The sequence below is a fragment of the Macrobrachium nipponense genome, chromosome 27, assembly GCF_015104395.2.
Source record: "Macrobrachium nipponense isolate FS-2020 chromosome 27, ASM1510439v2, whole genome shotgun sequence".
Classification (NCBI taxonomy): domain Eukaryota; kingdom Metazoa; phylum Arthropoda; class Malacostraca; order Decapoda; family Palaemonidae; genus Macrobrachium; species Macrobrachium nipponense.
Window position 1 is genome coordinate 21,732,591 of NC_087216.1, and position 23,233 is coordinate 21,755,823.

The following is a 23,233-nucleotide window of genomic DNA, read 5'->3' on the forward strand; positions in this document are numbered from 1 at the left end:
GTCTCGTCCTCCAGGTACCGATTTATCTAAATTAAAATTAACTATCTTAAAGGGGGCCATTTGACGTGTGTACAAAATAAAGGCTACAAGTAAATTGAACACGTCTTACAACAACATAAGATCTTTAAAAAACATTAGGAACAATCACTCTTTCCTGGAACAGATCAAAAACAAAACAAAAAAGAAACCATTCAATAAGTTCTGTTTTATAATCACAATAAAATGGTGAAAACAAAAAGACAGAAAATTTCACACATTCAGCCGCTGCCCTTGGCAATCGCGACACATGGCATCTATTTTTATCACATTGTATCACGTCAATCTATTAAAACTTCTCAAAATAACAAAAACATTATCTAAACATACACAGAACAAAAATAATGCAGTGGAATTTCACGAAAATAAACGAATCTTCCTGGAACATCAATGTGCATTTACTACTATCACATAAAAAAAATAAAAAATAACTAAAGAACCATAGAATAAATATGGAAATTCAGGCACAAACAAAAAATTTCATCATCTGTGAAAATAAAAAATAAAACTTTACCAGCATTAGTGTATTTATGAATGATAAAATAGGATGGAATCGGGGTTGCAGCAAATTTAACACAAATAAAAAACGATAAATCAAAATAATAAAATAACGTACATAAGCAACATAACCACATCAAAACAAAATTACACACAAGAATATGATCCACAGGTAATACATTTGTTCTCAAAATAATTTGGACAATTTAAATAAAACAGCATAAATTCGTGACACATTACAATCTGATCGACATATCAAGAAATAAAGAAAAACAACTGGTATGATTCTGAATCCTAGGCAAAGACGTGGGTTGGCATTTACAGACTCTGTTCACTGACCCCTTTCATTTACTTTGCAATAGCATTTCCTTATGACATAGGCTCGGGAGCTCGGTCTTGTGCTCTCGGCCGGGTGCCCACCTACGCTCTAGTGTTTTTCACTGGCTTGTCCCCCAGGTACCCGGCCAACCTCGGGTACGGGATACTGGTTGGTTGGTGTGGTACACCAAATGTCTTGACGTATACTTGTGTGCGACAGGTGTTTCTCGCTTTGTGCTTCTAGTGCATTTAAGTGGAATAAGCCAGTATTTCGATTAATTTCTTTCACATGATATGATCCCAACAGGCGGGTTTTATCCACCATCCTATCCATGGGTGGGAGCGTGTATACGCATCCACGAACTCGCCATAATACTTGTATTGCCCTGGCGCCGCAGGAAGTGGTCTCACCACATTTAATGCTCACGATAGAATTTAACGAGTACCACTTCGAGTGCCCTAATAAGGGACTTTTTTATGCCTGTATGCCTGGCGTAAGGATTTACATAAATAAAATGGATGGCTCTTTCAATAATAAAAAAAGTACTTAACAGGTTGCTCTTCCATCGTATTATACACACGATAGTTACTTACAAATCTAGTTATGTCTCAAAGCATGCCAATCCAAAAAAAGTGCTCTAGGGCTCTTCTAAGAGATCTTTCTATGCCTACATGTCCAGCATAAGGGCTAACATGAATCATATGTTTTAGGGCTGTTGCCTTGTATAATAAGGCGCCCAATGAGGTAATGTTAGACTTGAGATAATCTTACGCTAAGTCGGTTGGTATTGCACTTCCATATTCATTGGAGTGTCTTGGGGTTTGTAGATCACTTACGAAGTCGGTATTATCTTCTTGGTTATGACGACGATGTGTTAAACTCATGATGATTCGGTGATGATGTGAGGTTCTAGTAGAAACACGAAGTATAAAAATATTTATATTCTCTGAGATTACATGGTGAAGATCATGTAGAATTCGTGTTTTATTTAATTATTTGTTATTTATAAGTATACATTTTTCTTCATTAAACATGGCATGAGAAATCGTAGTCCTATAATTTATTTTATTGTAACATATCGTGCGAGATTTTTTTCATCTGCTTTACTAGAGGTAATTATTACAAATGCTTTTATATATATATATATATATATATATATATATATATATATATATATATATATATATATATATGATACGTGATAATTTCTCGTATTTCATATTGGTAAGTGTTCAGCCAAAAGCGGTAGGCAAACTAAGTTTGGTAACACTTTCTCCTCCCCCTCTCTCTCTCTCTCTGACACTGACAACAGCCCCCTTCTCTCTCTCTCTTTCTTTCTCTCTCTCTCTCTCTTTCTCTCTCTCTCTCTCTCGACTCGCAACTGCTCCTTTCTCTCTCTCTCACCATTTCATTAGGTCATCAAATCAGAAGTCGGAATCTACAAAATATACGTTTATTCAAAGCAAAGTATTAATTGAATAACTCAAATTCATACAGGATAATTAAGTGGAATGATAATCCAAAATTCAGATACTCAGATAACCCCCGTAAAATATCAGTCAATAAGTAATTAGTCACACCATTTATCTCTTCTCCAAAACATAGTTCCTCCACTAGAAACACAGTTCCTCCACTAGATCCGCCTGTTAAAAGACAGGAGAAACACACTTAATGAGTAATACACAATTGTAAAGACAAAGTCAAAAGATTAAATGAAACAGAATATCTTTACAAAATATCAAAAATACAGTCAAGCCACACTTTTGGCTAAAGCACAGTAATTCTTACCCATCTCAGCCAGAATCTCACTATACAGAATAAATATATAATGTCTGCAGAACCATCCTGGCTCTTTCTCTCCAAGGCAACCATCTCCATCGTTCTGGCTAATTAACTGCCGTTATGAACGAAAGAGGCTCTCACGAACGCACGAATTCACACCCTTCGTCCATGCCCCATAACTGCTACAAACTGGTTTCAAAGTCACTTCTCTTGAATGCCCATACCTACAGGACGAACATTGACCTGCTTAGTAGGGTCTTAATGTCACACCATCCAACAAGACACATCAGCATTCCTAAGTTGTCGCTCGGACTCTCTGTCTGCATGGTAAGTTAAATGATGAATCCCCAATTTCTAAGGAATGTCAAGGCATGACATACAACAATGTCTCATACACCTCATATATCAATCAGTCTTTATATTACAGATAGCTCGGCCACCATCCTGGCTAGCCCCTGCCTAGCCACATTTCACATAAAACAGCTCAATATATATAAAAAAAACACATTGGCCGGCTCATTAAACACAAAGCATAATAATAATAACTGCACGTCTCTGGCAGCACAACGTAATGTCTATCACACCTCATCTCCAAAAACCCACACTAGGGCTATAATAACAATTGGGTGTATAAACTTTTCTCCATCTTGGATTCTAGAATCTCCCTCATTGTCTGCAACTGCCTGCAAAGACTCGTGAAACACTTTGTAGCAAGGCGAAGCATCTCCCTGCGGAAGACATCCAAAAGTGCTGTAGAACCCTGTAGATTCGTAGAAACTCTCGCAAGTTGGCAAACGACAGCAACATCTCTGCAACGGCTGGTGGGCACACAACAGCAACATCTCTGCAACGGCTAGTGGGCGTCTTGCTAGTGTTGGGGAATGACGATTATGGTGTATTTGAGTATGCCAGTCAAATCGTCGGTCAATCAAAAAAGAATTAACCCCAGACATACCTCTATCTAATAATGACCTCAAAAATTCCCAAAAATACTAACTGAACGTCTCCCAATTAACTTCATTTAATATGACCACTGAAGTAATTTCTAACTTCAACTCGTGAAGGAACTCCATAGGATCGCTAAATCATAAGTCATTATCACAACCCCACAAAATAAATATTAAGTTCTCTAACTTAATTCTCCAATAATAAAAAAAAATTCACCAAAGTCACACATCAGCACACACTCCAGAACTCGGACTCACAGGAACTCGTAAATCACGTAACGAACCCAGCCCCAAAATTATCACAGAAAAATGTTCTCTCAAGCTCTGATATTTCAACAACCCACAAAATCAGTAAAAAGTCTCCAATGTCTAACAGCAAAAACCCTTTCACTACTTGCATAATTAATTCCAATGAGACTTACTGTCAAACACCCTTTCATGTTATTCACACACCCCCAACAAATTACATCTCCCGTCCAGAAACAGACATGCAAACAACAAGTGAACTTTCCCTATCACACAATGTATATAATAAACATAACCTAACTTCTCCCCATAAATGCGATATGTATTGTTACGGAATTTTGCCACCGCAACTTTTCATCTATCGGACACGGCCGGAAAGCAACCCCTTACACGTGCATTTTCATGAAATGCTATGGTCAACATTTCCAGATATTGCAAAAACTCTGAGCAATCACCACTAGAGTCAAAGAGTCATCACACCGGACTGATCCCAGCATTTTCAGCAAAAATCCTCCAGCTAACACGTCAGGTGCTCGCTCTGCAATATAGCAATGTCTAGTCAGACTCGCAACTTCAGAAACTCATGATTCTCAAAAAAAAGTTCTATACTGACACCACGTAATCATATTTCACAAAATTATCTTCAGGATATGACTAAGGTGCTCAAAAATTGTCTCAAAGACATAACTCTCACATGATATTACTCAATTATATAAAAAATTATCACCTATCCGGGATAAAATAAAACTACGGCAAAGTCACAATTCGGCAATTATATGCCACCAAAAGAATAATTCACTGGTGGAACAAAAAATACATCTCCAAAGGACCACAATGCAGTAATGCCACTCGCCTCCAATTAGTCACGAAACCAAAATAAACCACAGAACTCCTCTTTTGGCTCGTAAAACTCCAGAAATTCAACTCCAAAAATCATAACCACAAAAAAAAGGTCACCCACAAAGATTAATGCCACCCACACACACACAAACACACACACACACACACACACACACACATATATATATATATGTATATATATATATATATATATCACCATATTAATAATAACACCACTCCGGTGATAAAAATATTTCCTCCATTTAATTAATAACCCCACAACACCATATTCCCTCTATCTCACCAATAATCACATGTGGAATAAAAACAAGTCTCCAAAAAAGATTATTACACTCCAAGCAGGATATTCAAAAATGTAACTCCATCTCCAAAAAAAATGCACTCAAAGAATCTAGCTGATACACTTGAAAATATTGCCCCATATCTCCTCAAAAAGATTTCTCTTTGCAACAAAAATGGCTGCAAAATAATTGAACTAAACATAGCTCTCTCCACCATAGGCCTAAACTGTGGAATATCTCCAAAAAAATAAAAAATATCAAATGGCCAAAATATCATATATCCAAAATATTATATCTCCAGTTCTCCAGGAAAATAACTCAATGATATAGTCAAAACTATAAACTCTCTGTTTAGCATAATTGCTAAGAAAGGGCAAAAACTCGGCAAACAAAAATTGCCTACGAAATTCTAGAAAAAATTACCAATGTGCCATAACTTATTACAACATAACTCCAAATTCAAAGTGTCTAAGCAAAGACTTCTCCATATGCATTATGGCATAGGGCCAATAGAAACTTAACCAAGTTTCCTAATCTCTGACAAAATTGCAACAAACCAATTGTGCAAGAGGCCAACAATTTTTCCGGACCACAAAATATTCGAAAAAAAAAAGATGTAGTGCCATTATGTATATATGCAAAAAATGCAAATATTCTCCCACAAATCTCTCTGCAGCATCAAACAGCTGAAATTACAAACACATTCCCGAACAATGACTCCAAGTCATGAACTGAGATATTAAAAAATTCACACAAACTGGAGAGAAAAATAAATTCAAATTCACCCATGATAAAAAAAAAATTACTTGCGACAGCGATTGCTAACGACTAAAAAAGGAAAAAAGAAAAATCAACGGCACTGTTAACTATCCCTGTGACTCACATAGATGTCAAGCAATTTTCTGCTGAACTCATAAAAAAAGAAAAACAAAAAAAATGTGTCATTAGTTCCACCCAAATTAAAAAAAAACACCACCACCACCCTTGATAGCATTACAACACCCAAGTTAGTATAAAAAGAATCACCAGTAATAGTAAAAAAAACATCACCAATGTTAATACTTTCCCATTCACCAAAAATTCAGCACAAAATTCACCAGAAGTTCAGCAAAATTCAGCACAATTCACCAAAAATTCAGCCAGATTCATCACCCATGAACCACTGACACATTCTCCAAAGTCATAGAAACTCCGCAAATAATTAACCACAAAACTTCTCCCGTAATTCATTGTAATAATTCTCCACAATATAATTATCTGAAATAATTATAAAATAATCTCCCCTGAAATATCTAAAATCTCCTGTAAAATAAGTCTCAAATCTCTTGTAAAATATGTCTCCCGTAAAAAAAAATATTCATTGTAAAATTTCTCACATAAAAAATATCTACCGTGTCACCAGTAAAAGCATTAATATTGCTATTTCCACAGTATTCATCACCATTGCCACACCCCATAATTCTAAAATAATTATCACACACCACTAATCATCACCAATCATCATCACTTGACAACACCAATCATCACCAATCATCACCAATCAGCAACACCGGGCATCACCAATCACCAACACTCGGCAATCATCACCAATTGACAACACCAGTCAAATCTCCATTAAAAAAAAATAATCTCTGAATCCCCATAAATAATTATGCCCTCTAACATTGTGTAAAAGCATTCTACAGAGCATAAGGAAACTTGCACCACATCCATATGAATTTCATTTCCTTTTTCTCTCCATTTAAGAGAAAGAAAATATCTTTCTAAAAAAAAAAAACCCTACGGGCATGTCATATCATCAACCAGCCGTTATCAACTGATATGACGGCATTGAAATTTCCTTATTCAAGGCCAAAATCGCCTCCTTACCCCGACACAAAGAAAAAAAAAGAAAAAAAGTTCCCCCCCCAACCCCCACCCCCCTAAAAAGAAAAGAGCTTCACCCTCCTGGTCAGGCAACTCCCCCGAAGGAAGACCACTGCTCGCCTCCCCTTGCATTACCCCTCTGGGTCGGTCAGCACAAAATGCACTGAGCGCGTAAGAACGAACAGGCGCTCTATCTCCAGGCAAAGAATGCAATTCAAGCAACAGTTTTGCATGTATGAAAACCACTCATATACACACATATGTATTAAAACAAAGACGGCTAAGATAAAACTTATCACTTTCTGCTACTTTGTAATCTAAACTGCCTCTTTAAAAGTGTTCAAAAAAATTTAAAAAAAAACCCAGGCCTCAAAAAAAAAAACCACACCGCAACACTAACCCCTTCAATGGAGCTAAACCCGACCACAAAACTGAGCGCGAGAGAAAAAAACACTCCAATACACACACACTCGAACGTCTCGGGGACTGCACTCACAGACTCTTAGTTCTAACTGACTGCCCGCCCAACTCTGCCGAGGCATCACCATGTGCAAATTTTATGACTCTAATAGAATTTCATTGACTCAGTACCATAACTACGAATCCATAACTCTTATGTCTGACACTTATTAACGACATCCTAGACCACTTTAACAATCCAGAAACAGCATTTTTTAAGCTGTTATTAATCTAGCAAAAGGCATAACAACGGTTCACGTCCGCTGCCACCACTGATACATGATAATTTCTCATATTTTCATATTGTTAAGCGTTAAGCCAAAAGGGGTAGGCAAACTAAGTTTGGTAACACTTCCTTCTCCCCCTCCTCTCTCTCTCTCTCTCTCTCTGTCAGACACTGACCACAGCCCCCCCCCTCTCTCTCTCTCTCTCTCTCTCTCTCTCTCTCTCGACTCGCAACCGCTCCTTTCTCTCTCTCTCACCATTTCATTAGGTCATCAAATCAGAGTCGGAACTACAAAAATATACGTTTATTTAAAGCAAAGTATTAATTGAATAACTCAGAATCTTACAGGATAATTAAGAGGAATGATAATTCAAAATTCAGATACTCAGATAACTCCCGTAAAATATCTCTCTCTCTCTCTCTCTCGACTCGCAACCACTCCTTTCTCTCTCTCTCACCATTTCATTAGGTCATCAAATCACAGTCAGAACTACAAAAATATTCGTTTATTCAAAGCAAAGTATTAATTGAATAACTCAGATTCTTACAGGATAATTAAGTGGAATGATAATTCAAAATTCAGATACTCAGATAACCCCCGTAAAATATCAGTCTATAAAGTAATTAGTCACACCATTTATCTCTTCTCCAAAATATAGTTCCCTCCACTAGAACACAGTTCCCTCCACTAGATCACAGTTCCCTCCAATAGATCCACCTGTTAAAAGACAGGAGGAACACACTAATGAGCATAACACAATTGTAAAGACAAAGTCAAAAGATTAAATGAAATAGAATATCTTTACAAAATATCAAAAATACAGTCAAGCCACACTTTTGGCTAAAGCACAGTAATTCTTACCCATCTCAGCCAGAATCTCACTACGCAGAATAAATATATAACGTCCGCAGACCCTTCCTGGCTCTTTCTCTCCAAGGCAACCGTCTCCATCGTTCTGGCTAATTACCTGCCATTATGAACGAAAGAGGCTCACACGAACGAAAGAATTCACACCCTTCATCCACGCCCCATAACTGCTACAAACTGGTTTCAAAGTCACTTCTCTCGAACGCCCATACCTACTGGACGAACGTTGACTTAGTAAGGGTCTTAATGTCACACCATCCAAGAAAAAAAAAAAAACAAGAACACATCAGCATTCCTAAGTTGTCGCTCGGACTCTCTGTTTCCATGGGAAGTTAAATGATGAGTCCCCAATTTCTAAGGAATGTCAAGGCACGACATACAACAATGTCTCATACACCCCATATATCAATCAGCCTTTATATTACTATATATATATATATATATATATATATATATATATATATATATATATATATATATATATATATATATATTGGGGTTCCTTGGGATGAGGAAAATTGTGTGAGGGGCTCCTCAAAGTGTCAAAGGTTGGAAACCAATGTGTTAGATAAATAAAAATGATATAGAAAGGAAAAAATATCTATTAAACATATAACGATAATGTATAATATGGGTCAATAGTAGCCTTCTATACTAGTCTAGACATTAATTATCAGGGCTTGCCCTTCCCCCTGCCCACCTGTTAGGGTGTCTGTCAGGGGGAAACCACCCACTAAATTGTCTGTCATTACTATCACAGCATTCTAGGATATGAAGTGCTATTGTAGTTCAAATTTAAGTTGGTATCTCCAATGTTGGATGCAGTTCCTGACTCCCCCTACCCCTACCCTCCCCACTCGTTGTGGGGGTGTCTGTCAGGGGGTAAACACCCACTAAAATGTCTGGCATTACCATCACAGCATTCTAGGATGTCCAGTGCTATTGTAGTACAAATTTTGCTTGGTATCTCCGATGTTGGATGCAGATCCTGTCTCCCCCCACCACTAGTTGTGGGGTGTCTGTCAGGGGGTAACTACCCACTAAAAGGTTTGTCATTACCACCGCAGTACTCTAGGATGTGCAGTACTATTGTAGTACAAATTTTACTTGGTATCTCCATGTTGGATGCAGATCCTGTCTCCCCTTCCCCTTCCCCCTCACCCCCACTTGTTGTGGCATTCTGTCAGGGGGTAACTACCCACTTGAAATGTCTATCATTACCACCACAGCATTCTAGGATGTGCAGTGCAATTGTAGTACAAATTTTACTTGGTATCTCCAATGTTGGATGCAGATCCTGTCTCCCCCTCCCCACTCGTTGTGGGGCGTCTGTCAGGGGGTAACCACCCACCAAAATGTTTGTCATTACCACCACAGTATTCTAGGATGTGCAGTGCTATTGTAGTGTACATTTTACTCGGTATCTCCTAAGTTGGATCTAGATCCAATTAACCCCCCCTTTTCAGTGCGTCTGTCAGGGGGAACCCACCCTCCAAAATGTCTCTCACTGGTCATTCTATAATCAGTAGAGTCTGCAGATATATTATATATTAGTTTCATCTGATATCTCATATATTGGATCTAGACCCAAAATCTAACAAGCAATTAGTGGTGCTTGTTAAGCCACTCATATATTTTCAGCAGACGGTCAGTTTCAGAGTTTACAAGTCTACTCCTAAATACCAGTAGGGGTTACAGTCAGTATCTTGTTCGTTGTACCTCAATGGTCCGGGCTGCAGGACTATTCCTTCGTGATCCGTTTAGAGTCCAAACACCTTAATCCTTTCCATGCACGCTGGGACGAATGCAGATAGCTGCGTGTCTCCGAACGTAGTAGTATTATAACTGAATAAACCTTTAATAAGGCCAGATAATAAAACAAGTAAATTTTCACAAATCATTTTCATGACTGCTGGTAAGACGTGTCTGAGAGAATCCTAGTTTCTAAAAACGCCACTAAACTCCGGGAAGCCACCGCAGTCTTCATGGAGCCGCTCTAGAGAAGCTACGCTGGCTCCGAGGAAAAGGGGATTTCGGGTTCCTCCGTTGGAATGTCTTCGCCATCAATTCACAACTCTCCACTGAAGCCTCGGGACGCTCTGAGAGGTGTGCGTACATGACAATGAACTCATATTATACTCAATCGGCTCCTTCATGGCGTAAAGGGCAGGGCATGGACGGTGACCGGCACTGCCACATCAAATATTCCAACTCACATTTTATGGTACATGAAGGCAGCATAAGTTATACAACACAAATATAATTGGTTACTGATCAATTTTTGCCAATTATTAAAAGTCATCGCAATTTTCAAACATTTAACAACAATAAAACAACAAGTTTATATATATATATATATATATATAAATATATATTTTATATATATAAATTAATTATCTTTATAAAAATATATATATATTATATATATATATATATATATATTATAATATATATTAAAGATATATGCCACGAAGGAAAATAAACGACGGAGTATCCGCGAGACCTTTCGACGTTAAACGTCCTTTACTAAGCAGAAACTTCAGTTTCTGCTTAGTAAAGGACGTTTAACGTCGAAAGTATTGCGGATACTCCGTCGTTTATTTTCCTTCGTGGCATATATCTTTATTTTATGGATTTATCACGTTCCTAACTTTCGTGACTCAGTTATACATTATATAAATTATATATATATATATATATATATAATCTATATATATATATGATATAAATGACATACTGGCCTGAAGTATAGGATTACATATACAATAAAAAAAATTATACAGACATCCTGTAGCCTTGCATATACAAAATACATACGGAACTGAAGAATAAAATGCTACATATAAAGTTTAATTTTTTTCCTTTCTTGTCCTCTGTCGGATTTGTTTTTCAATTTTTTATTGAATCTAATTGCGTTGTTGAGGTGCCGTATTCTGAAAAATATAGATACCTTGGCAAAGAATTTCAACACATCTTCAGGAATCTCCATTCCAAGCTCTCTTGCAGCTTTTTCAAGTTCTTTCTCAAGTGTTTTAAAGCAGATTTTTTCCTACCCGAAGACTTTGCCCGTGAATGGAGTTAAACACCTCTCTTAGCTTTGTTAATTGCAGGAAGAAGGCTTTAGAGGGAAAATGCAAAGAACCCCTACTTTTAAATTCGATCCACGAGTTGTCTGAAGTATCACTCGTTTCTTGGTTGCCCAAATGAGAGTATTTGATGGAAAAATTTTTAACTATATAACCCCAATATACTTCAGCGCTTCTTCTTCTATAACGGTGTTGACCGTTTTTTTCATGTTCACATCATCAATTGACATGTCATCTTACATTGACAAATCCAAATTATTTTCACAATCAGGTACCAAATCCATAAAAAAAAGGCTTGTCAGACACTTCTAACGCCAGCTCCCTTTCTTTAGCTTGCTCTTTTATTTCATTTGTAGATATATTGGCTAACATGTCCTGATTGTTGAACTTTTCATTGTGTTAGTTTTTTTACTCATGATTTCAACATCTTTGCCCAGCAATATTGTTCTCATCCAATACCTGAAGTCTACAGGATTTAGATGATCACATAGACCATTCATCTGCTTTATGCAACCAAAGAAATGTTCTAGGCAGTCCTGATTTAGCCTTTGAGTTAATATAGTTAATGCCGAAATTGTTTTTCACCATATTAAAAAGTCCAATCAGTGACTTTGACGAAAGTATCACCCCTTTCTGAAATCTATAAATGGATTTGGTTTGCAGAGATTTGACTTTCATTTTACTCACGCAGTCTATCACTTTATTAAGTACATTTGTTTGTTGTTCTATGTGCATTCCAAATCCACTGCGCATTTGCAAGTCTCCAGACATATGGTTAGAATTCATGACATCAAACCAGTCATTTATGAGAGATATGAAGTCAGATGTTGGTCTCCAGTTTTCTGATTGCAAAAGACCTTTCTCACCAAGATAACTAAGAGCATCGGCACATGATTTTGATAGTAACTGCACAGCATATTTGACTCGTTGTCTTTGTTGCAAACTAACACATAAATGCATTTCATTGACTTTGTATGCTAAGCCATATTCGGTTTGCTAGAATTAATCATTTCACGAATACCAGAATCTGATACATACTCCCCATTTTCTAAATAGAAACCAGAACCAAGTAGGTTGTTTCTCACAAGCTTTATAAGATGTGGAACATCAGCAAAGACGAATATTTGTCTGTCAGCAGCAGGGTTCTTAAAATGAATTTGATCTTTCAGGGGATCAATACCCAGCTCATTCCACATTCTTATGTTCAACGATCCCATATCACTGACCACTGCAACAACTGCAATACCTATTGCCTCGGCATTCATATTGCAGATAACAAAATCTTCGTCACTTGTGACTGATCAAAGTCATAATAAATAGGTTGTTTCCATTTTACAACAAGACCTTGTTGCATAACAACCGTAGAGGACATCACTTCCCCTGTCTATGCAATATTCACTACTTAAGCACATCTCATCAATGTTCAGAACGGCAAGCCTTTCACTTTGAGAAAATGTGTCAACTTTGGGTCTCAAGAAAGATATCACTGAAGCTAAAATCCCAGGTTCACAACAAAGGTTGCGCGATCTCTCTTTCAATGTGCCTGCACAAGGAAGAGCAATTCCCTTTTTAACCCTTAAATATTTATAACACTTGGCACTCAAACTTCTTAGTGTCAAAGCAGAGGCAATATCTTCATTACTCCATTTGCGAACTCTTTCTTTGGTTACAACAGCTTTTATTTGAGTCTTACTAAATTTCTTTCAGTTCTTTTTATCACCACATTTCTGAGAATTTGCACAACGTTTTCTCGTAGTCCAGTATTTTCCTTTCTAAGCAACAAATTTTCTTCTTTCAATTCTTTCACTTCATCACTAAGCTGTTGTAACTCTCTTTTTTACCTCCTCTGGAATGACCACAGAAATTACTTCGGAAATAGAAGATTCATCAGCACTATATCCAGGGCACTCAATTGCAATTTCAACTGCAATATCAGTCGTAACAAAACGACTGATGCCTTCATTGCTCATTTGACAAAGTTCTTGCACACTCTTCTTATCGTTCCGTTTCTTCACTCTTCCTTCTCTTGCAACAGATGATGAGGTTATAAGCGCTCCTGAAAAAAGGACAACACAACATTAGGGAGATATTTTTTGTGTTTTATATATTCTATGAGCATATGAACAAATTTATTTGAAAACACAAATGAATAGGTTATTATAGTTAAAGAAATTGTACTCACCACGTTGGAGATGAAGAGATGGCACAGCATCTTTTTTCAATGTCCTCTTCTTCCTACTCGGTTCACAATTTAAAAGGCGTGACTTCACGTCGTCTGCATAATCGTCGGCTGCACAGTGATCTGAACAGATAACTGCATGTTTGTGGTTTATTGTGTCTGCACGACGGCATGCATTTTTCCACTGGCTAATTAACTCATCGTCCTTTGGAAATCGAAAATATTTCACTCCAGTATCTTTTGTTTTTTATTTAGTATTTGAACAGCCGAAAACCGAGCAGTTACTCGGCATTTTCCTTAAAATCAATCCCCAGGATGTTAGTGTCCTTAACAGGTATGAGGAAGTGACTGAGAGTGTGAGTCAGGTCAGAGTGAGTGAACCTCAGTGAGTTTTGGCTCAGGTGACATCCCATGTCGGTGAGTCATCGATAATCTCCTGTCTGGCCGACATCCTCTCAGTTGGTCCTGGTAAGTTCCAACGCTTGATTTAATCAAAGACGTGTTAAAAGAAAATATTGGCTTTAGAGGTTCCAGGGACTCTGTGCACAAGGTTCTTCGTGAAATTGGCTTCTGATATAGTAATGTGAATGGGAGAAAATTTCTGCTTGAGAGAAATGATGTAGCCTCGGCCAGAACTAAGTTTTTAAGAGAAATGAAGGCATTCAAGAGAAGTGCTTATGATTCCTTCATATACCTGGACGAGACTTGGATCAAACAAAACCACACAGTAGGGAAATGTTGGATTGACACCAATTCTGAGAAAGCCACCTTACTGGGAAAGGTAGTCGATTAATCGTCCTTCATCCTGGAACCAAAAACGGGTTTGTTCCGAATTGTGAACTTGTTTTCCAAGCTAAAAACGATGGCGATCACCACAAACAATTGAATCATACAGTATTCAAGGAGTGGTTCATTTCGCAGTTAATTCCAAATATACTGGCATACTCGATCATAGTAATGGACAATGCCTCCTATCACTCTTTTCAAATTGACAAGCCGCCTACTGCATCCGATAGAAAAGCAGTTATAAAAGACTGGCTTATCACGAAAGCAGAAACCCCCGGAGACGATCTCTTGAAGGCTGATCTGCTTGCAATGGTAAAGCAACATACATCAAGATGGCCACACAGGTACGAAATTGACAATATTGCAAGTGGACACGGTCACAAAGTGGTAAGACTTCCTGCATACCCTTGTCAATATAACCCAATAGAATTAATGAGGAGCCAGGTCAAACAGTATGTTGCAAAGAAGAAGAATTTTAAATTGTCGGGCCTCAAACCACTTGTAAGTGAAGCGTTACATCAAGTAAAACTTGAAACTTGAAAAGGTAGTTAATCATACAGAGACTCTTCAACAGGAAGATATTTCACGAGATTTAACCATTTATAATTTTGTTGATTCCTTTGTTATAAATCTAGAATCATCGGACTGATGAAGAGGAATTAGGCTAAAGTGTATGATATCTAAGTTGTGTATTTTAATGAAATCATCAATTTTTTTCCTTCATTCGTAATGTAAATATTCATTAATTCTTTTCGTTCATTCTAAATGTAAATGCTTATTCAGTTCCCAAAATTAATTTACTTATATAAATACATTGTTATGTTAAAGTTTTATATAAATAACATGAGCGGTAATAAATCTATATATAGTCCTGGCATTCTTGTGTATTATTATCAATATGACATTCATGACCCAAATAATCATATATTTGTTTTGACAAACCCTTATGAAGACTATAAAACACATATAGATATTTTCCATTGGGTATGGCATTCATGCAAAGGTATCTTGTACATTGACGATAAAAGCTAATGCAAAAACAAATAAAAAAACAATGAAAAATTCCACTAAATGGCAAAGTTAGAACTAAGTCTGTAAAGAAAAGAAGATATAAGAATAGACAAATTTTATGAATACTCTTACTGGAAAGAAACGAAGGACCATATTATGAATATATAATAGATTAAATAACTGCCGATAATCTCATTCGTGTAACCTTATGTATACCTCATACACCGCCTTCAGCACACTCAGGGGACATTATCAATTTGTATGTATGCCTTCCGGTTTACGTTGCGCCCCAATTACATTCACCAGAATGATTAATATAGTGTTTGGAAACTTTTTAGGGGATACCCTACATGCCTATATGGTTGGTCTTGTAATCTTTTCTAATACCGTAGAAGTACATTAGCATAAACTAGAGCTAGTGCTACAGAGACTAAGACAAAATAATCTCAGAGTAAAATATCTAATGTGAGTTTTAAAAACCGAACATGTTTATTTAGGTTTTATGTGTCTAGTCAAGGTCTTAAAGTAGTCCATGGTAAGGTGTCGGCTATTCGTAACTTTCCGTACTTATTAACGTAAGGGGGGGGGATACGAACTTTTGCGCGCTGTAGTGGGTATTACTTATCAAGTAAGTTTATATGTAACTCGTTAATCACAGCAGCTCTTTTAACAGATCTTACAAAAAAGGGCGTAGATTTATTATGGTCTGAAAAGCATCAACAGGTGTTCGATATCTTAAAATTGGAATTATGCAGCTCACCTATCTTAAAATATCCTGATTTAAATAAGGAATTTTTTTATTGTAACAGTCGCCTCAGACCAAGGGGTAGGAAGGGTACTACTTCAGCAATATGATAAACAGTTCTTTCCTATAGCTTTTTATTCACGTAAACTAAAGCCCTCTGAAAGTAAATATGCAGTAATAGGCAAGGAAGGGCTAGGTATCGTTAACTCACTAGTACATTTTAAGTTCATAATCTACGGCTATCCTGTTAAAGTCCTTACTGACCATAAGTCCCTTACCGAGTTTTTCAAAGGCTTTAATCACAGTCCCAAAGGAACTCGGCGGCATATGATCATTCAGGTCTTTGGAGCCAAGTTAAGATATCTATCTACCTGGGAAAGCAAATATCATAGCTGACGCATTATCTCGCAATCCCCCGCACCATACTGCAAAGAACCATTAGTTGGACTAAAAGATATAGAAACATCCGTGCCTATTGTTAAAACCGTATCTGAACAAGAAAATTCATTAACCCAAGAGATCGTGAACATTGAAGACCTGGGTTGGAGCGCTGAACTGTTACAAACTGAACAAAGAAAGGGTCAGCAACTAAGCAAAACAATAAATGCTTCAAACGGAAATCCTAAAGCAAAGTATATTTAAAGCATGTGTAGCAGAATTATGTAATCAAAGGTAACATTATATGTAGGTCCGTGACGGGGAAACCCATGGAACACAACAGGTGACTAACGACCAGGTAATAGTATTAATCTCTTTCATACCAATCGTCCTAAACTGGTTGCATTCCAATCCATTACATGGTCATCCAGGGTTCTCTATTATGTCACAGAAAGCCAAATCACTATTTTACTGGCCTACAATGCTTACAGATATAAAAAGCACATAACTAATTGTCACATGTGTTATGAAAACAAGGGACACACTAAGACACCTGTCAGTTTAGGGGCCTATTCCGTGCCAAATCAACCCTTTGAAAGAATGCACGTAGATTTATTAACAGGGTTTTACGAGTCTGACAGAGGAAATAAACCTCTTAGTATTAATAGTTGCCTTGACACGTTATATAGAATTAATAGCACTATAAGACAAACACTGCAATTGAGTGCACTAGGAATGTTTATGAGTGCTACATCAGTAAACACGGAATTCAACACATGATAATCTCTGACTCGGGTGGTGTAAATTAATAATTTCCTTAACTCGTGTGAATTCCTTTGCATTAAGAAAATCAATACCATATTTTATCACCCAGAGTCAATCGGTTTGGTAGAACGGATAAATAAGGAAGGTGTCAATATCCTATGAGTTACACCCGGGATATTGGATCCGAACTGGATTATAGCAGTTCTCGTGGTTTTAAATAACTTTATCATTCATATCATGTATCTATAGAAATGATACCGCAAGTAGCCTTATACGGTACGCCCGCTAGAACACTTTTCCACATATTCAGGCCAACCATTAATTTATCAAATATAAAGAAGTATGGATACAAGTATGAGTCGATATAATATACTCCGTAAGAAGTTGGAAGGGTTACAAATTATAATGAAAAGGAATTACGATAAAATCAATAAACAAAACGTAACCATATGCAGTAGGTGTTTATAAAATATCCAAATATATATGCGTAAAGGTTTGAACTCTAACTTAACGCCTAAGTTTAAGTAGCCCATTCAGTATTCTAGGGATATTAACGACAAATAAGCTAAAAGTTCAAACACATATCAAAACCTACTGGCATACTGTCTGTTCCAATGTTTTATATTCGGAGTCAATGAAAAAAAAAAAAAAAAAAAAAAAGATTTTAGTCATGAAGTCTAGAAGTGAAAATGTATATCTATGTCCTACATGGATCTTACAGGGTAAATAATATATATGAAATTTGTATGGAAACCTTTTTCATTAGTTTTGAATAAGGAATATCTAATTTAACATAAGTAATTACATATATTTTACAATCTTGAAGGTTTCCAACATGAAACTAATATTATATTGTTCAATTTTGGTACTGTTTTTTCAGACATTCTTCTCGTGTGGGTGGAGTATTAAAACAAAAAATATCCAATTCATACATGGCTATCATTTGAAAGTACTAAAGTCGTATTTATATAAGCGAGTAACGTAACTCTTAAAGCTGGCTAGCGCGAAGTCTCCGGCCAGATGATGAGGTGCCTGCGCATTTTGCTGAATCATCGTATAAATCGCACATGCATCACTGTTCCTTTTAACCCTGATAATCCGTTTGCACAGCTTAGTTAAAGAATTGCAAATCGTCTTAAAAATTAATGAACAAAATAAGCAAATAGAATTTCTATAACATAAAAATTAATTAATTTTTTCTGAACTTCGTAGACAATTAGAGTCAATAAATCAGCTTATGACATTGGTAAACGGACATTTTAGAAGTATCAGTTTAAGGATATGAAATATTTACTTGCAACGTTAGCATATTACAATTCAAGTAGATCACATTCAGGGGAAAATGTTACATTTTCTTGAAAAACCAAAAGTTTATTTAGAAATTAGTTACATAGTGGGTTCTTTCATTGCATCTCCTGCCTATTAAAATTTTAAAAATTAACCTCAGAGGATGCGCACGAGAAACTTGAATATGAACCTTTTGTTAGGGGCACATAGGGTCGGATTTTATCACAGTTTAATTTAAGTAAGCGTAGACAATTACAGAATCATGGTTAATATCCTCTTCATTCTTATGTTGCCTGGCAATCTTACAAATAGCTCCGTTTCCCACTTCTTTGTCTAGTAGCTTACTACAAGTAATAGCGAATTCTCTTTGGGATTCGTATTGATATCTGTTAATATGGATATTTTTACGGTCGTCAGAGACCTGGATAGGTTCTTTCATTGTTATAATGCCATGGATAAAAAAGTTGTACAGCTAACTCTTTTGAATTCCATAAAATATCAGCGAATTCATGTGGGTTAAGTCTAGTCCTTAACGGCTTTCTCCCTCCCATATTTAGACGTTGTCTAAATTTACTTTGCCTTGTGACAAGTATAATTTCACTTACAGGCTGATTAACGGAACCTGGTTACACCTTGCAGTACGAGAGTTTCACATCGCATGCCCGGACAGATCGTCTACAACTTCAAAACCCGTTAGTCGTTGCGGATGACTGCAATGGAGTAACGACCGCCTACAGTGTGAAGGGAATAAGCACCATCATAAGTGAACAAGCTTATTTCATGGACTTCCTGGACCATCACCCATATCCCAGCGTTAATTTCGTTTTAATGCAGAATGGTCCAGCGGCTGTCGGAATTGACTACAAAAGAACAAACTTCCAATAATCACGACCAAGGAGGGTATTCAGCTCTATGTTTGCTGGCACAGGACTCGTGCTGGGGATGATTTTATTCATCGTGAATGTATTTGTATGGCATAGGATGCAGAGAACAAGTATGGGTGCAAAATATAACGTCGGACCCTGACCAGGCAATTTCCCCTTGTTTTTAACCATTTGGAATTGGCCATTTCATTTGGCTCTAGGTGGTTGTCTGGAACTGTGTAATGGGCGAAAAGTTGTTCGAAACGCTAGTTAAATGTGCAGTGGGTATATCCTTGCCTATGTATTCCATATATAAAGTATCAGTAAAGGATCAATATCTATATAAGTATCATAGCTAAAGTATCAGTAAATATCACAATCCGTACAGTATCACAATCATTATATATCTAAGCATGCTTATTTTGAAGAATATAGAAGTTAATCAATGAATCAATATATATCTGTGCATGTACGCACTAGGAATCTATTTAGAGTGCACCTAGATTAATCACTTAGATTAGTCATTTATGTTAATCATTTGTATCAAGTACACATATATTGATCACAATTATATGAATCAATATACATATGTATAAATAAATCAGGTAGCCTATAATCAATCTGTCACCTTGCATCTTACCAATAACTGCAGTTAGTATATCAGTTAATATATCAGTTAATATACCAGTTAATATATCAGTTAGTATATCAGTTAGTATATCAGTTAATATATGATTTTTATCACTTCATATATGCTTTTTATCAGTTAAAATATGATTTTTATCATGTAAATCTTTATGTTATGCAACTGGCATGAGTACATTAGTATTTTCTGTAGCATATGTATCTTCATGAGTTGAAGTGTAAAACTGTATCATTATATATCACGTGATCATTATTATTTACGAATATTATCATATGCATATGTCTCATATCTTATTACATGAATCTGTATTTGTGTACACCATGAATTGTTTTTACTTATAAGTATTTTCTAAATATCTATATATTTACCATAGTGTCTGTATCACACTCCTATAAGTCAAATGCAAGTCAAGCTTGAGTAATATTCAGTGTTTGGTTTTGTAGCCGACCGAGCATTTATGTACGTGTTACATAATATAAAAATATGGAATGTTATTCCATATATAAAAACTAAAACTATGATTAATTAAAACCAGTGACCCAAGAGGTCAACCAGTTTGCTTGCAGGAATGTGATCAGACCAGATAAGATAAAGTAGGCTAAGATGACGTGTTGTATCAGTCAGTGTCTAGTTTGCCGTCATCTGTGGTCATCTAACCTATTGTTTTGTAAACGGTTGTCAAAGCTTCTTGCTTGAGACAACCACAGTGACCTATAACCCAGGCAGCCTACATGACTTGTAATCTATGTCATCTGTGTGTATGTTCGTATGTTTGAGCTACTGTCTGCTCACTTTATGATTTGTAAACCAGATTGTAGTCAGACTTGAATTAGGCATCATCATTGGCAGACCTGTACAATTTTATCTGATCTGCATCACGTAGGCTTCGAGAATACAGATATTTTTGTACTCTGTGTTTCAACTAGAAACCTCACATCAGAAAGAAGACACTGAATGAACTTAGAAATTATCATCATGAGTTTGAAACATCTCTGCCTTCATACCCAAAGAAGATACTGACTTAGAAATTATCATCGAAATTCAAGACACTCCAATGAGGATGGAGAAGTCATAACAACCCGACCTTAGCGTAAATTATCGCAGGTCTAAATAACCTCACAGGGCGCCTTATTATACAAAGGCATCAGCCCTACATAATTAAGCGGCTTCATGACATGGGAATACGAGGTAATATGTTAAATTTCATCAGGTCATTTCTAAGGGATAGACACATTAAAGTAAGAATTTGAAACACCTTGTCTAATGCTTTTGAGCTAGAGGAGGGTGTCCCACAAGGCAGTGTGTTGAGTGTCACTTTATTTGCTGTGGCTATAAATAGCATTGTTGAATGTGTGTCTCCTCCAGTAAAGACATCGTTGTTTGTGGATGACCTTGCTACTTATGTCACTAATGCTATTACAGCTTGTAATTTTCTGCAAAAGTAAGTGATTGCAATCAGCAATTGGGCTGATGACAATGGCTTTCAATTCTCCCCTAGTAAAACTGTGGCAGTTCGTTTTACTAAGTGTACTCGAAAGGAAACCATCCCAAATATTAGGCTGAAAGACACACTAATACCATATGAGGAGGAGGTGAAGTTTTTAGGGATGATTTTTGATAAGAAACTAACATGGGGTAGTCATATTGAGTCTTTGAAAATCAAAGTGAAGAAGTCCCTTAACATTTTAAAAGTAGTTTCAGGTTTTAATTGGGGTGCTGATAAGAGGTCACTTTTATGATTATATGACTCTTTATGTAAATCAAAGCTTGAGTATGGTTGCCAAGTCTACTCTTCAGCAAGTGTAAGCAAGCTTAAGGAGTTGGATGTAGTTCACCATGCTGGTCTGAGAATATGCTCTGGAGCATTTAAAACATCTGCAGTTGAAAGCTTATATACCGACACAGAGGAGCTCCCTCTAGACTTACGTCGAGAGGAACTGGGACTGCGGTATATGTTCAAACTAAGAGGTTCCCCAGAAAACCCTGCAGCATCTATTCTTAACCAAAACAATCCACAGCAGTTTGCAAATGCTAGAGGATCTAAGCCTTTCCATGTGAGAATTAATGCTGCAGTTGACAGTGTGTCTATTAAAGACCAAAAAATTAAGGCAATACATTGCTCTAAGCTGCCTCCATGGTTGACCCCAGAACCATCGGTCTGTCAAAAAACTGTGGTAAAAAAATCTGTTAATGTCCAAGAAGTGAAGGCTTGTTTTCTTGATCATGACCAAAAGCATTCGGGTTCTGTTAAACTTTATACTGATGGATCAAAGACATCAAGTGGTGTTGGTTGTGCTGTTGTTCATGGTAATAACTCATATGTGGGCAGACTTTCAAATAATGCTTCCATTTTTACAGCTGAATTAACTGCATTAACCGAATCTCTTGAGATTGCTTCTACTCTACAGGGTAATAATTTCACCATTTACTCAGATCCTTATAGTGCACTCATGGCCATTAAGCAATACAACCCTAAACATCCAATTGTTCAACGCATTCAAGAATGGTTATATAGGCTTGCTTCCAAATTCAAATCTGTCCATTTTTGCTGGGTTCCTCCACATGTGGGTATTGCTGGTAACGAACTTGCTGTCCATGAAGCAAGAGATGTCATTACCAAAGAAGACATTCTCTTCCACCATATTCCTTCCACTGACATGATATGGACTATTCGTTCATATGTTAAAAATAAATGGCAAGCACGTTGGTCGTCTCCCCATCTGACCATGTTGATTGTCTCCCCATCTGACCAACAATAAAAAGTACAGGAAGATCCGAGAAAGTATTGAACATTGGCCCTCTGGTTTCCAACAAAATCATAGGGTAGAAACTGTATTATGTCGCCTAAGAATTGGCCATACTCGATTGACCCACCGATTCCTGTTGGGGGGGGTACCTGCACCAGTCTGTATGCAGTGTGACTCTCCTCTTACTGTGTAACACATTATATTACATTACCATAGGTATTCTGAGGCACGACAGAGACGTGGGTTAGTGGGCAGGGATATAGCAGAACTGCTTAGTCCGGATGTAGCTGTTAATAGAATTGTTGGATTCCTTAGAGACATTAACCTTTTTAATGAAATTTAATATTGACC